The sequence below is a fragment of the Alligator mississippiensis genome, chromosome 9, assembly GCF_030867095.1.
Source record: "Alligator mississippiensis isolate rAllMis1 chromosome 9, rAllMis1, whole genome shotgun sequence".
NCBI lineage: Eukaryota > Metazoa > Chordata > Crocodylia > Alligatoridae > Alligator > Alligator mississippiensis.
Window position 1 is genome coordinate 17,957,595 of NC_081832.1, and position 12,886 is coordinate 17,970,480.

The 12,886-nt window shown below is 48.4% G+C and overlaps 1 long non-coding RNA gene across 1 annotated transcript; it reads left to right on the forward strand.

The window, feature by feature from the left end:
• The first annotated feature begins 10,622 nt into the window (after window positions 1–10,622).
• LOC132243374 (uncharacterized) lies at window positions 10,623–12,474 on the forward strand. Its single transcript, XR_009454912.1, has 3 exons — window positions 10,623–10,700; window positions 11,369–11,447; window positions 12,182–12,474. It is a non-coding gene; the product is annotated as an uncharacterized LOC132243374 (long non-coding RNA).
• Window positions 12,475–12,886: the final 412 nt, after the last annotated feature.

The following is a 12,886-nucleotide window of genomic DNA, read 5'->3' on the forward strand; positions in this document are numbered from 1 at the left end:
GGCTGGGGGTGGGGCTGGGGCAGCGCCAGGCTCTTCCGGGTGGGGGGTTGGGCCGGGCTGCCCCAGGGCAGGCAGCGGTGCTGGCAGTGGGGCTGCAGGAGGGGCTGTAGCCACTCCAGAATTCACCGTAGCCCCTCCAATCCCCCTCCCAGCTCTCCCCCCGCCCCAAGTGGGTGCCCAGCGTGCCCCTCCCCCAGGTAAGAGGCAAATGAGCTGGGGAAGATGCCTCTGCTGCGTCCTGGGGTGCCCTCCATCCCTGCCTGCCTGCCTGTCTATGCACATCTCCAGAGTCCTTTCTAAGTACCCCCCGGGGTATGCGTACTCCTGGTTGACAACCCCTGGTCTAAAGTAAAGCAATAGTGCTTAATTGTATGTACTCTCTTCTACGTAGGTGCTCAAGAGGGCAACAGTTTATTTCCCCTGCCCCCTTTTCTCTCTCTCTCATACATACTTAATCAGGACTCGCACTCTATGTAATAGAGAGCAGTGAGTTGCTGGTGGCAACTTCAGAGTCTTTCTCATCTTCCCTCCTTGAGACTTAAAAATACATTTCTTGTTTTCAAAAGGGTAACCACTGGCACTTCTATCTGGATAAGGCAATACTTCCCCTGCTGGTCAGACTGTGACATAACTTCCTCTGCACTGATGCCATGAATCCTAGAGCCATCACAACTTTACCTTGACAAACGTTTTTTGGCAGAAAATTTGACTTGCAGTAGAAAGAGAATAGCTTTTTAACTTTTTTTAAACATTAGCATTCTTTCCTCCTTGAATATTCTTTATTTCTTCCTCCTCAAACTACTATTGTCTCAGAGAGACAAAATAGCATAAAAGAATCTGGAACATACTAATATAGTTGCACGTGTCTCTTGGGACAGTTGTCAGTCGTCAAAAGTTGTTCCCATGGAAATGACCTAATATTTCATTTTCCCTTTTCCCCATTTTCATAGCTCCTCAACCTAACATTCAGCAGAGAGAAAAAGTTTACAAAAACAATTTTTTTAAGTCCCAGTTCTAAAATCGCTTTTGGAAGGAAGAACGGTAACAATATTAACCCTTTCTAGAATCACGCTGTAATAGGTCCTTTCAGGGAAACTAGAGGTATACTTCTAATTGGGACCTAGCTGTCATCAAGAAGGCACAAAGCAGCATGCTGAGTGGGTGTGGAGCACACAAGCATGACCTTGCTTCAGCCTGGAAAAATGGAATTCTGGAAAATGGAGTCCCTACAGGGACTTGAGCTCTTCTTCCCACCATAGATTCATAGATTCATAGATGTTAGGGTCGGAAGGGACCTCAATAGATCATCGAGTCCGACCCCCTGCATAAGCAGGAAAGAGTGCTGGGTCTAGATGACCCCAGCTAGATACTCATCTAACCTCCTCTTGAAAACCCCCAGGGTAGGGGAGAGCACCACCTCCCTTGGGAGCCCGTTCCAGACCTTGGCCACTCGAACTGTGAAGAAGTTCTTCCTAATGTCCAATCTAAATCTGCTCTCTGCTAGCTTGTGGCCATTGTTTCTTTCAACCCCCGGGGGCGCCTTGGTGAATAAATACTCACCAATTCCCTTCTGTGCCCCTGTGATGAACTTATAGGCAGCCACAAGGTCGCCTCTCAACCTTCTCTTGTGGAGGCTGAAAAGGTCCAGTTTCTCTAGTCTCTCCTCGTAGGGCTTGGTCTGCAGGCCCTTAACCATACGAGTGGCCCTTCTCTGGACCCTCTCCAGGTTATCCGCATCCTTCTTGAAGTGCACGCAGTACTCCAACTGCAGTCTGACCAGCGCCCAATAGAGGGGAAGTATCACCTCCTTGGACCTATTCGTCATGCATCTGCTGATGCACGATAAAGTGCCATTGGCTTTTTTGATGGCTGCGTCACACTGCCGACTCATGTTCATCTTGGAGCCCACTAGGACTCCAAGATCCCTTTCTACCTCTGTGCCACCCAGCAGGTCATTCCCTAGGCTGTAGGTGTGCTGGACATTTTTCCTCCCTAGGTGCAGCACTTTGCATTTCTCCTTGTTGAACTGCATCCTGTTGTTTTCTGCCCACTTGTCCAACCTATCCAGGTCTGCCTGCAGCTGTTCCCTGCCCTCCGGCGTGTCCACATCTCCCCATAGCTTTGTGTCATCTGCAAACTTGGACAGAGTACATTTCACTCCCTCGTCCAAGGCACTGATGAAGACATTAAAGAGTATTGGTCCAAGGACCAAGCCCTGCGGGACCCCACTGCCCACACCCTTCCAGGTTGAGACCGACCCATCCACCACGACTCTCTGGGTGTGACCCTCTAGCCAATTTGCCACCCACCAGACTGTGTAGTCATCCACGTCACAGCCTCTTAACTTGCTCACCAGTATGGGGTGGGATACTGTATCGAAGGCCTTCCTGAAGTCTAAGTATATGACATCCACCCCTCCTCCTGTGTCCAGGCGTTTTGTAACCTGGTCATAGAAAGAGACTAGATTGGTCAGGCATGATCTGCCCGCCACAAATCTGTGCTGGTTTCCCCTCAGCATAATTTGTCCTGCCGGGCTCTCACAAATGTGAGCCTTGATAATTTTTTCAAAGACTTTGCCAAGGATGGAGGTGAGACTGACTGGTCTATAGTTGCCCGGGTCCTCCTTCCTCCCCTTTTTGAAAACGGGGACCACGTTGGCCCTTTTCCAGTCCTCTGGGACTTGGCCTGCGCGCCACGAGTGTTCAAATATTCCTGCCAGTGGCTCTGCAATGATGTCGGCCAGTGCCTTCAGCACCCTCGGATGGAGCTCATCCGGGCCTGCCGACTTAAAGGCATCCAGTTCTTCCAAGTGACTCTGCACCATCTCAGGGTCTACGCATGGAAGTCTGGCGCCTTGCTGCTGTCTCTCTACAACCCCAGTGAGTGACACCATGTACTGCAGTAGCCTACAATACCTAAAAGATATATGCAGCAGCCTTCTGTTAGAAGAGCTATAGTGTAGAGTGAGGCTGTGTTTGCTGAGGCGGTAGCTTTGGGGTTGGGTGAAAAGCGGAGTGGTCAGGAGATCTAGAGACATCTTGGAGAGTACAGACCCTTGTATTTGAGGGTCTGGAGGAGTGCAGTGTCCCCTGATTGGCCCCTTGGTTCACCTGGAGGAGGATAAAAGGGGCAGCCCAGCTGACTCAAGAAAGACCAGCGAGGGACTACAAGGAAGGAGTTTCAAAGAGCTGGCAAGAGCTGGGCCAGCAGGGCAGGAGCAGTTGCCCCAGAAGAGCCTGAAGGAGTGGGACCTGCAGGCAGCAGTTGAACCCTCAGCAGTGCGGTGTGCGGCCGGCAGGAGAGGCTCCCTGCTGGGCTCCAGGATCGCCTACAAGAGTCTGTGGCCAGCAGTAGAGGCTCCCCAGCTCCAGCAAGGACCTGAGCAGCAACCTGAGATGTTCCCAGCCATGCTTCCAGCTCCTCCAATAAGAGGCCAGGAAGCTCAATGTGAGGCCGGGGCTCCTGGAAGGTCAATACTCTTTGCAGGTTGGGGCAGTGCCACTAGTGGTGGCTGTGTGGCAGCATTTCTACCTACCATGTGGGAGATCTGAGTTCAAGTTCCAGCTGGATGACTTGGGGTGAGTGAAGAAATCTTGCAGTGGAAAGGGGCCATTGTGTTTTCTCCCCCTCCTGGTACCTAGGCCCTATATTTCCTTGTCATTTGACATTTTGTATTTTGTGCCTTTTTATATTTCACCAACCAGTATTGTTTGCTCTGCTGTTTGTGTTTTATATTTTGTTAACCCTGTATTTTATCAATGATTGTAAACCTTTGTTGAATCCTGCCCTCTTGGGGCTTTGTAGTGACCCCTATACCCCCTGGTTTATTATGCCTGTTATGTTCCCAGTACTGTTTTTTAATTAAAAGGTATATGGTTAAATCCCCATTGGTGGTCTGGCTCTGCTGTATAGGGGGAGGAGAGTCCCTACACCTCCCACAGTGCTTGTGCACCTGCTTTGATCCCTTCAATTGGAGAAGGGGTACCTCTTGGAGTACCACCCGGGTTACACATTTTTGCAGGTGTAACTGCCTCATATGTATTTGAGATCCCCCCCTTCCTTTTCCCTCTTTTGAAGAACAATGAGCTAACATCAACATTTTTAAATGCCTTATTAACTAGATAGTTTTCATTTTTCAAGTCACTTCAGGTGCTTCAGACAGTAAAAATGTTATGACTACAGTGTAGGCTGGGTTCTTAAATATGAAGTTGGCATAAAGATCCTTTGTGGATTTAAAAAAAAAGGAGGTTTTTCCTTCCTTTCTAGTATCTGAGCCTTTAGAATGCACTTGCACCTTGATTTGAAAGTCCAACAGCTGGAATTTCAACAGAAACACGGAAGATTGCAAGACTCCCGGGCAAATCATGAGACTTGGCAACAGTGTGACTGTGCAATCAATGATGTATTTCATAGTAGGTACGGTCAGAAGGAACCTGAGCAGATCATCCAGTCCGACCCCCTGCCATGGGCAGGAAAGAATGCTGCAGTCAAACGACCCCGGCGAGGTGATTATCTAGCCTCCTTTTGAAGAACCCCAGGGTAGGAGCAAGCACCACTTCCCTTGGAAATGAGACAAAGGTTGAGAGCTGGTTGAACTCTTCACAAAGGGTTTAGTGCTATGAAATCTCTTCTGATTTACTCATGGGATTTTTTGGAGTTGAATTTGGGACAACTGGTTCCTTCTGACTTGGGTTTTGATGGAGAAAAATAGGAAATAGGGGCTGATACAGAACCCAAATAGTGGGAGAGATGTAGGCTGGAGGTTTTTGTCTGGTTCCTTCTCCGGTACTTTGTGTTCTAATTACTAGGAAATTTCTCATAGCCTACATTGTGCAGGAGTGAATTAGATCTTGATTTACTCTGACTGTGAAATCTAGAAACCACGCTTGTTACCTTGACCCATTTTACTTTGGTTTTGATGTCTATCCAACACCTGTTCCATGTATAGAAAAAAAATGCCTTTCTACCCTTATAGTGCAGAAATGCTGTTGTGCTATTGTATTATACATCACAATCAAATCCTTCACTGCATCCCTTAATACCAGCTGAGGATTGGGCCAACTGTTCCTCCTTATACAATGCCCCTAACTTTGATCTGTCTCTCAACTAAATCTGTCAGTGGGTGACTATGCTATAACTCCCTAGTATTCAATCCTTCAAAGACTGAAGCATTCTGTGCAAAAACATCCTCCCATCATCCTGTGCCTCTGACAACACTATCAATCCCCTTAAGTATGTGTTAAAGATGCTATATAAAAATAAAATGTATTGTTTCTGATTACATGAAATCCTGGTCTGAAAATGTAATTTATGATTATGGCATGAATTGTGAATAGCTAGTATGGCTTTTGCTAACTCATGAGAAAAATCCTTTTGTTCAGAATTTTGCCTACGGTGCTATTGGCTGCAATCATTCTCCAGGAAATGGTGTGAATTTTTTTTCTTCTTAGCTTGCTGGCAGTTGTCATTTTATCACTTCTTGGGGAACACTGGCAGGCCCCAGTGGAGATGGGTTTAAACCATGATAGGCTCAATCTAGTTCCCACTGAAGTTAAAGACAGACTTTTGCTGTGTTCCGATGGCGTTGAATTAGGCCCACAGTTCAGCTTCCAAATCTTCTGTTCAGGGCTTTTTCATATAAAAGGATTTGTTTGAATTCCAGCCGGAATTTTGGGTTACTTTAGAAATGGAATTCAGTGAAGAGCGTGAGTTCATTAAACTAGATAGATACATAGATTCATAGATGTAGGGTCGGAAGGGACCTTGTAGATCTTCTAGTCCAACCCCCTGCCCTGGGCAGGAGAGAAAACTGGGCTCAAATGACCCCAGCCAGGTAAACGTCGAGCCTCCTCTTAAAGACCCCCAAGGTAGGAGCCAGCACCACTTCCCTTGGAAGTTGGTTCCAGATCCTAGCCGCCCTGATTGTGAAGTAGTACCTTCTAATGTCTAGTCTAAACCTACTCTCTAACAACTTATGGCCATTATTCCTTGTTACTCCGGGAGGCACTTGGGGGAACAAGGTCTCTCCCAAACCCCGCTGGTCCCCCCTAGTAAGTTTATAGATGGCCACCAGGTCCCCCCTCAGTCTTCTCTTGCGAAGGCTGAGCAGATTAAGGTCCCCTAGCCTGTCCTCATATGGTCTGCCCTGCTGTCCCCAGATCATGTGAGTGGCCCTCCTTTGGACCCTCTCAATGCTGTCCACATCCCTCCTGAAGTGCGGCGCCCAGAACTGGACGCAGTACTCCAACTGCAGCCTGACCAGTGCCGTGTAGAGGGGGAGGATCACCTCCTTGGCCCTGCTTGTGATGCATCTGTGGATGCACGACAAGGTGCGGTTAGCCCTATTGACGGTGTTCTCACATTGTCGGCCCATGTTCATCTTGGAATCGATAATAACTCCAAGATCTCTTTCTGCCACTGTGCTTTCGACAAGGGAGTTCCCCAGCCTTTAGGTATGCTGCTGGTTCCTACTGCCTAAGTGCAGCACCCTGCACTTGTCAGTATTGAATCCCATCCTATTTTCATTTGCCCACCCCTGTAACCTGTCCAGATCCTGTTGTAATCTGTCTTTCCCTTCCAGTGTGCCCACCTCACCCCAAACCTTGGTGTTGTCTGCGAATTTAAACAGGGTGCTCTTCACCCCGTTGTCCAAGTCGCTAATAAAGAAATTGAACAGTGTGGGTGCGAGGACCGAGCCCTGGGGGACCCTACTGCCCACATCCCTCCAGGTCAAAAATGACCTGTCCACCACCACTCTCTGAGTACAATCCCTCAGCCAATTTGCAATCCATCTGACTGTGTAGGCATCAATGCCACAGTTGCCTACCTTTTTAATGAGAATGGGGTAGGAGACAGTGTCAAAGGCCTTCATGAAGTCCAGAAAGACTACATCCACCACGACACCTGCATCCAGTGATTTTGTGACATGATCGTAGAAGGCAATCAGGTTGGTCTGACAGGACCTGCCCCTAATGAAACCATGCTGGTTGCCCTTGAGCATCATCCCCGCTGCCGGCCCATCACAGATGTGCTCCTTGATAATCTTCTCAAAGAGCTTCCCCAGGATTGAAGTAAGGCTAATGGGCCTATAGTTGCCCAGGTCCTCCCTCCTCCCTTTTTTGAAGATGGGCGCCACATTGGCCCTCTTCCAGTCATCTGGCACCTGGCCAGAGCACCACAAGTGCTCGTAAAGCCATGCCAGGGGCCCCGCAATAACCCCTGCGAATTCCCTCAACACCCTGGGGAGGAGAGCGTCTGGACCTGCTGATTTGAACATGTCCAGCCCCTCCAGAAGTTCTCTAACTGGTCCTCCCTGACCCTAGGCTTGGCGGAGTTTCTCCCGAGTCTGTCCTGAATTTTGGTAAGGGAGTCCCCGGTCCCTGCACAAGAAAATAGAAGCGAAGATAGTATGTGTATGTCTTTTCTCTCCAATGCAATAAACCCAAGCATGTTACAATCATACAAGTCTTCACTTTTGAAAGCTAGATTTTATAATCTAGGGTGAGATTTCCAAATAAGTCTTATGGTTTTAAGCATCCAGCTTTTATATTTCAATAGGATTTGGTCTCTAAACTCCTTGAGGTTTTTCTGAAAATCACAATTTCAAGTATGTTCAACGTTAATTCTGCTCTACTCTGTTCCATATTTACATTCCCTTATGTGTGATGACTTTATTTTCAAGATGGCACTTCATGTCCAGTCCAGAGACAATGCATTCTTGCACATACCACAGGTTGGGTATCTAACTTGAATATATATTTTCCAAACTTCCCTCAGACCACAACTCCTAATGAGTCCTACAAAGCAAACTAAGCTTGGGGTTTCTAACTTTGTTCCCTTCTAGTTATCTGAGCACATCGCTTCAAATTACATCTCCAGTTAACTCTGTATTCTTACACTTGGGGAAAACACAGGCTGAAACAATTTGTCTAAAATGTACCAAATTCTCCTATGTGTTGGGAGGAGCTGATAAAAACTGAAAGTACCAGGTAGCTGGGACCGGAAGGAGGACAGGTCTGGTCCAACTTCTCCGTGCATTGTTTGGCTGTCTGCTCTTATGTCTAATGTCTGGACTCAGCCATATGTTGGGTCCAGATTCCAAAGAGCTTATGTAACAAGTGGGTGTCCTGGGGCCGGTCTGAAAGTTGGCCAACCCACTTGTTTCAGGGCAAACCGCCCACCTACCTCACCTGCCATGCCTTTGATGATATTAATTAGAAGATGATAATAAGGCAGGAGACTGCTCATTTACTTACCCTGATGCCAAGGGCCTATATACCTGGCGCTGACCTCCCCTATACAGTGTCCCATGCCTTGCAGATGGCATCCATATTACTCCAGTGCCTCACACTGGAATCTGCACTCCCATGCCCTCACGCTGGGACCCTCACACTGCTGCCTCATGTCAGGACTCTGGATTCCTATGCCCTCACACTGGGACTCATAATCCCTGACTCGGGGCTCCCAGTCTCTACCTTTTCCTCAGGATTCCTTGCCTGGTTCAGGACCCACTTGGTCCCCTCACACCACCATACTGGGGCCTGTCCTACTCTGGGCCTCAATCCCCTTCCCTGACACTGGGCCTCAGTCCTCTTTATCCCCTTGCCCCAGGAACTTCACATCTAGCTCCCTTGTAGGCTTACGGCCCCACCCCCCTGGAGCCTCACACCTAGTCCTTTATACATCTCAGGACTCACACTGGGCCTGGGCATTGCCTCAGGTCCCTTCCTGACCTGGGCCCTGCCTCAGGACTCACTGGGAGCCTGGGCCCTTTCTGTGTTATCATGTTATGCTCCCCTAGCCTTTCCCCTATGGGGCTTTCTGGTGCCCCATACTTGCCCTTCAATGGGGAGGTACAGGTGTGGCATTTCCTAGAAACTTTCCCTCCACCAGCAGTCTCACCACACCAGCCAGCCACAGCAGCGTGTAGTTTTAGGTCATGCCCCAAGACCAGGAGCCTCCACCTTCCCCATAGCTCCTACCTTGTACCTCCAAGATATTATGAACAGCAGCTCCAGCCAAGTGATGCTCGTTCTCCCAGCTACTTACAGCAAACTGCTGATTCCACTGGTCAGAGCCCTGTTCTTATAATAGATAGCTGGGCTCTGTTCCCAATCAGGCAATTGTGCCTGACTGGGAATGCAACCACCTGCAAGCTGCTCTGCTGCTTGCCCACGCCCCTGTGAGTAACAGAGCACAAGTGTTATACCTGCTAGGAAATGGGACAGAAGGAACTGGAGCTAGTTTCTGCAGAGTGACTGTGGGCACATCTATATGTGCAATTAATGCAATGTGACAAACTCTGGAGCACTCCGAGCCAGAGTGAACTGTGCCTAGGTGCAGTTCTACATGTGTGCCCAGGACAGCAGCAATTTGAGATAGGACAGAGCAGGTGGCTGGGTTGACTGGGCACAATTTATGCCCCTGGTTAGCATCTACATGTGCGTTTCAGCATCGTAAAGTATTCTGCCGTAAGATAGTACTGTCCCCGACACTATTTCCTACAGTGGAATTAATTAGTTTACTGTACCCTAATACTGGCACGTGTGCGGACAGTGACGGCAGAACAGGACAGAGGAAGTTTGCTTTTTTTCTGCCCTTTTTCTTTCATCAAACCAATTCCTTCACAAACTTCACTTATCAACTTGTCTGGGTTCTTCAGCTCCTTCTTTGGGGGATATGATGTCCTGAGACCAAGCAGAGGTTCCCTGTAGAACATAGGTGATGCATAGGGGGTGCACAGGGGTGCATGTGTACCCCCTGAGAGCTCTGGTGCCCCCCGATTGCAAGCGCTCTTGGCTTAGGTGATGGGCAGAGGGGCCAGGCAGAGCACTGGTGCCCCACTCAAGAAGTACCACTGCCACTTCCAGGCTCAGTGTCCAGCTGTGAGAGGACCACCCCCTTGCCGTCAACATTGCTGCTTCCATGCCCTCACCTCTGACACTGGCGTTGCCGCCTGTGGGTAGTCGCCATAGCCCACCAGCCTCAGGAGGCATATGTCGCCTATGCCATAGAACCACGCTGTCTAACTATATTTCCTGAGAGCATCTTTTTGTTTGGGGAGGGCCTTCCAGGCCCAGTCTTGTGGCTCAAGAAATGGCCAGGGGTGTCCTTGAGTTCAGAAGCATGGGAGACAAAGATTTGTGGAGCATCTGGTTGGGTGCACTATTGTTGCCTTGTGAAGCTCTGGTCTGGGTAACATCCTTGCACAGAGGTAGGGTGGGGACAGGGCTAATAAATTCATGATTGTATATCAACCATATCCCTCTCTACCCCTGCCCCTTTCCCTACAGACTCACATTAACAGCAGACAAGCACAAAGGTGGTGGTGAATGTTTAGTTGGTGTGAAAAAAGAGTGGTGAAGGGTCTTCCATGTCAGACTACAGGCAGCTGGTGTCGGCTGCTTCTGGGGCTGGGGTGAGTGCCGTGCCACCCGGGGCTCTGCTTGTCCACACTTACCCCAGCCGGTGCTGGAGCAGCCCTGGGAGCAGCTGACACCAGCTGCCTGCACCAGGGCATGGTGCAGCCCAGCGGCTGCAGGCAGCTTGTGTCAGCTGCTCCCGGGGCCAGGGTGAGTGCTGTACCCTGCACCGCCTTGGACTTTGCTTGTCTGCACTCACCCCAGCCGGTGCTGAAGCAGCCCTGGGAGCAGCCGACACCAGCTGCCTGCACCAGGGCACGGTGCAGCCCAGGGGCAGAGGTGAGTGCAGACAAGTGGAGCCCAGGCATGGGGGGGACAGGTGGAGCACGGTGTAGCCCAGTGGCTGCAGGCAGCTGGCATCAGCTGTGCCTGGGGCTGCTGCAGCCAGGGCTGGGGTGAAAGCTTCTCTGTTCCCTCTGCTTTGCTGCCTTGTGCAGCCCCTGGAGCGGCACCCCTCTCCCCGCCCCTTCCCTAGTCCCAGTCTCACTCCCTCCCTCTTTCCCTCACTGCCATGGGAACCTATCCCTATTCGTTACATTGTAAAGTGGGTTCGCTTTATGCAAATTTGATTCATGCGGCGTTCTCTGGGAACGCATGTACCGCATAAATTGGGAAACCTGTACTGCCCTTTGGATTTCAGTGTAGGTACACCTGATGAGATAATATTGGTCAGTATGATAGGCTGTGAGGTTCAGAACACCAGCTCTTTAATTGTTGTGAAATATTTTTATAGGCTTCTTGTCAGAGCAGAGATCTATGTAATGCATCCTATTTGGTTTGCTCCTTGACAATAGGAAGATTCATCAGGAAGAAAAAGTTCCAAGATATTTCAGATTCAGCCCTAGTCATTTAAACAACACAGAGAAAGCAAAACTTGTTGGAAATGAGCTAGGTCTGAACAGAAAGTTACTGTTCAATAACTTTCCTGTGGGTTTTTTTTTTTACAGTCCATGGAGCGAGGAGGACATTGACACTAATTCCCGGCATTTGGAGAAACCCTGGAACCCATCCTGGGCACCTTTCCTAGTAATGCCATTTATAGGAAGAATGTTTTTTTCTTGGAGTGGGAGCAAGGCGGGAACACACACACACACACACACACACACACACACACACTGGGGGGAGGGGAAGGGGGAGGGGGGAGAGAGAGAGAGAAGGAAATAGAAATGAGGGGTTGGAGCTCCATCTTGTGGCAAAATTATAAATTACCTTATTTATGGCCTTAATTCTTTAAAATTACCCTTCAAATTTCTATCCTTTCAGCTTTGGATTCACAATAACTTCCAATCACAAGCACATTTGGCAAAGCAGCACTTGTCCAACTACCTGATCTGCATGCATGAATTTCAACAGTAGTTTGACAAATAAGTGTTAGCTAAAAAGACCAATTACTTGGCTCTTCAATAATAATAAAATGTTACACATTAGCAGTATTTTCTTCCCTTTCAACTAACATGAATCAAATCTCACCAAATACTCAAAGGAAATGTTATTTAGGTCAGGAGAAAGCAAAGCACAGAGACTTTCCCCAGGTTGCATGGTGAATTGTTAGCAGATTTAAGGATGCATCCCCAGAGTCTTTACTCTCAGCCTATTTCAAATTCCTGACTATTTTCTGTCTATATATGTTGGTGCCCAGTCCCTGATCCTGTAAATGCATACAAACCATCATATTTCCTGGTGATGCTGCTCCTGATAGTCCCCTAGCTCTCTTTACTCTTGTTTGGTCCAGTATACTAGTTGAATTTTCTGTGGTTTAGGAATATGCATTATGCAGAGGGCACAAAGAGAGCTGTGACCTGACATTACCAGGATTTTCTCCTTCCTCCTGGGACTATTTTCCACATCTGCAATCAAACATGAGGATCTTGGATCAGCCTCCTCAGTCATCTGCAGACTCACGGATGACTTCCCTATTTACTGTAAGACTGTCATCCACGTATCCAGGGGCTGCTGCTGCTGAACTGTGAGAATATGTTTGAAGAGACATTTGAACTTGGTTGTATCAAAGTATACTCTTATTTTTAAAAAGGAGACACAGATCAAAACTGCAGGAAAATTAAATAAATAATAAGCAAAAATCCTTTCCCAAGCCACTGGAATTATTAGGATGAACTGCATGTGCAGTCTCCGGTTGAGAACTTACATGTTCAATAGTTAGTTAGGAAATCCTAAACTAAGGGCTTTCATCAGGCCTAATTTGGGCATGTTAGTGATTTATATACCAAGGGTTGTATTTTAGTAGGGATCTCCCTGTGTGAATACTCACTTTTGAACTTGCCACTAACCTCTTCCTCTGCATCTGGGTGCTGCCTCTGGGTTCTGCTGACCCCACTGTGTAAATTGCCCGTAAGGGCACACCTCCACTCAAGTTCATTAAGGGAGGTTCATTCATAACCTTAATTCACACCATATTGCTATTATCTTGTGGAGCTGATGATAGTACTAGCACAGTTGGTGAGATC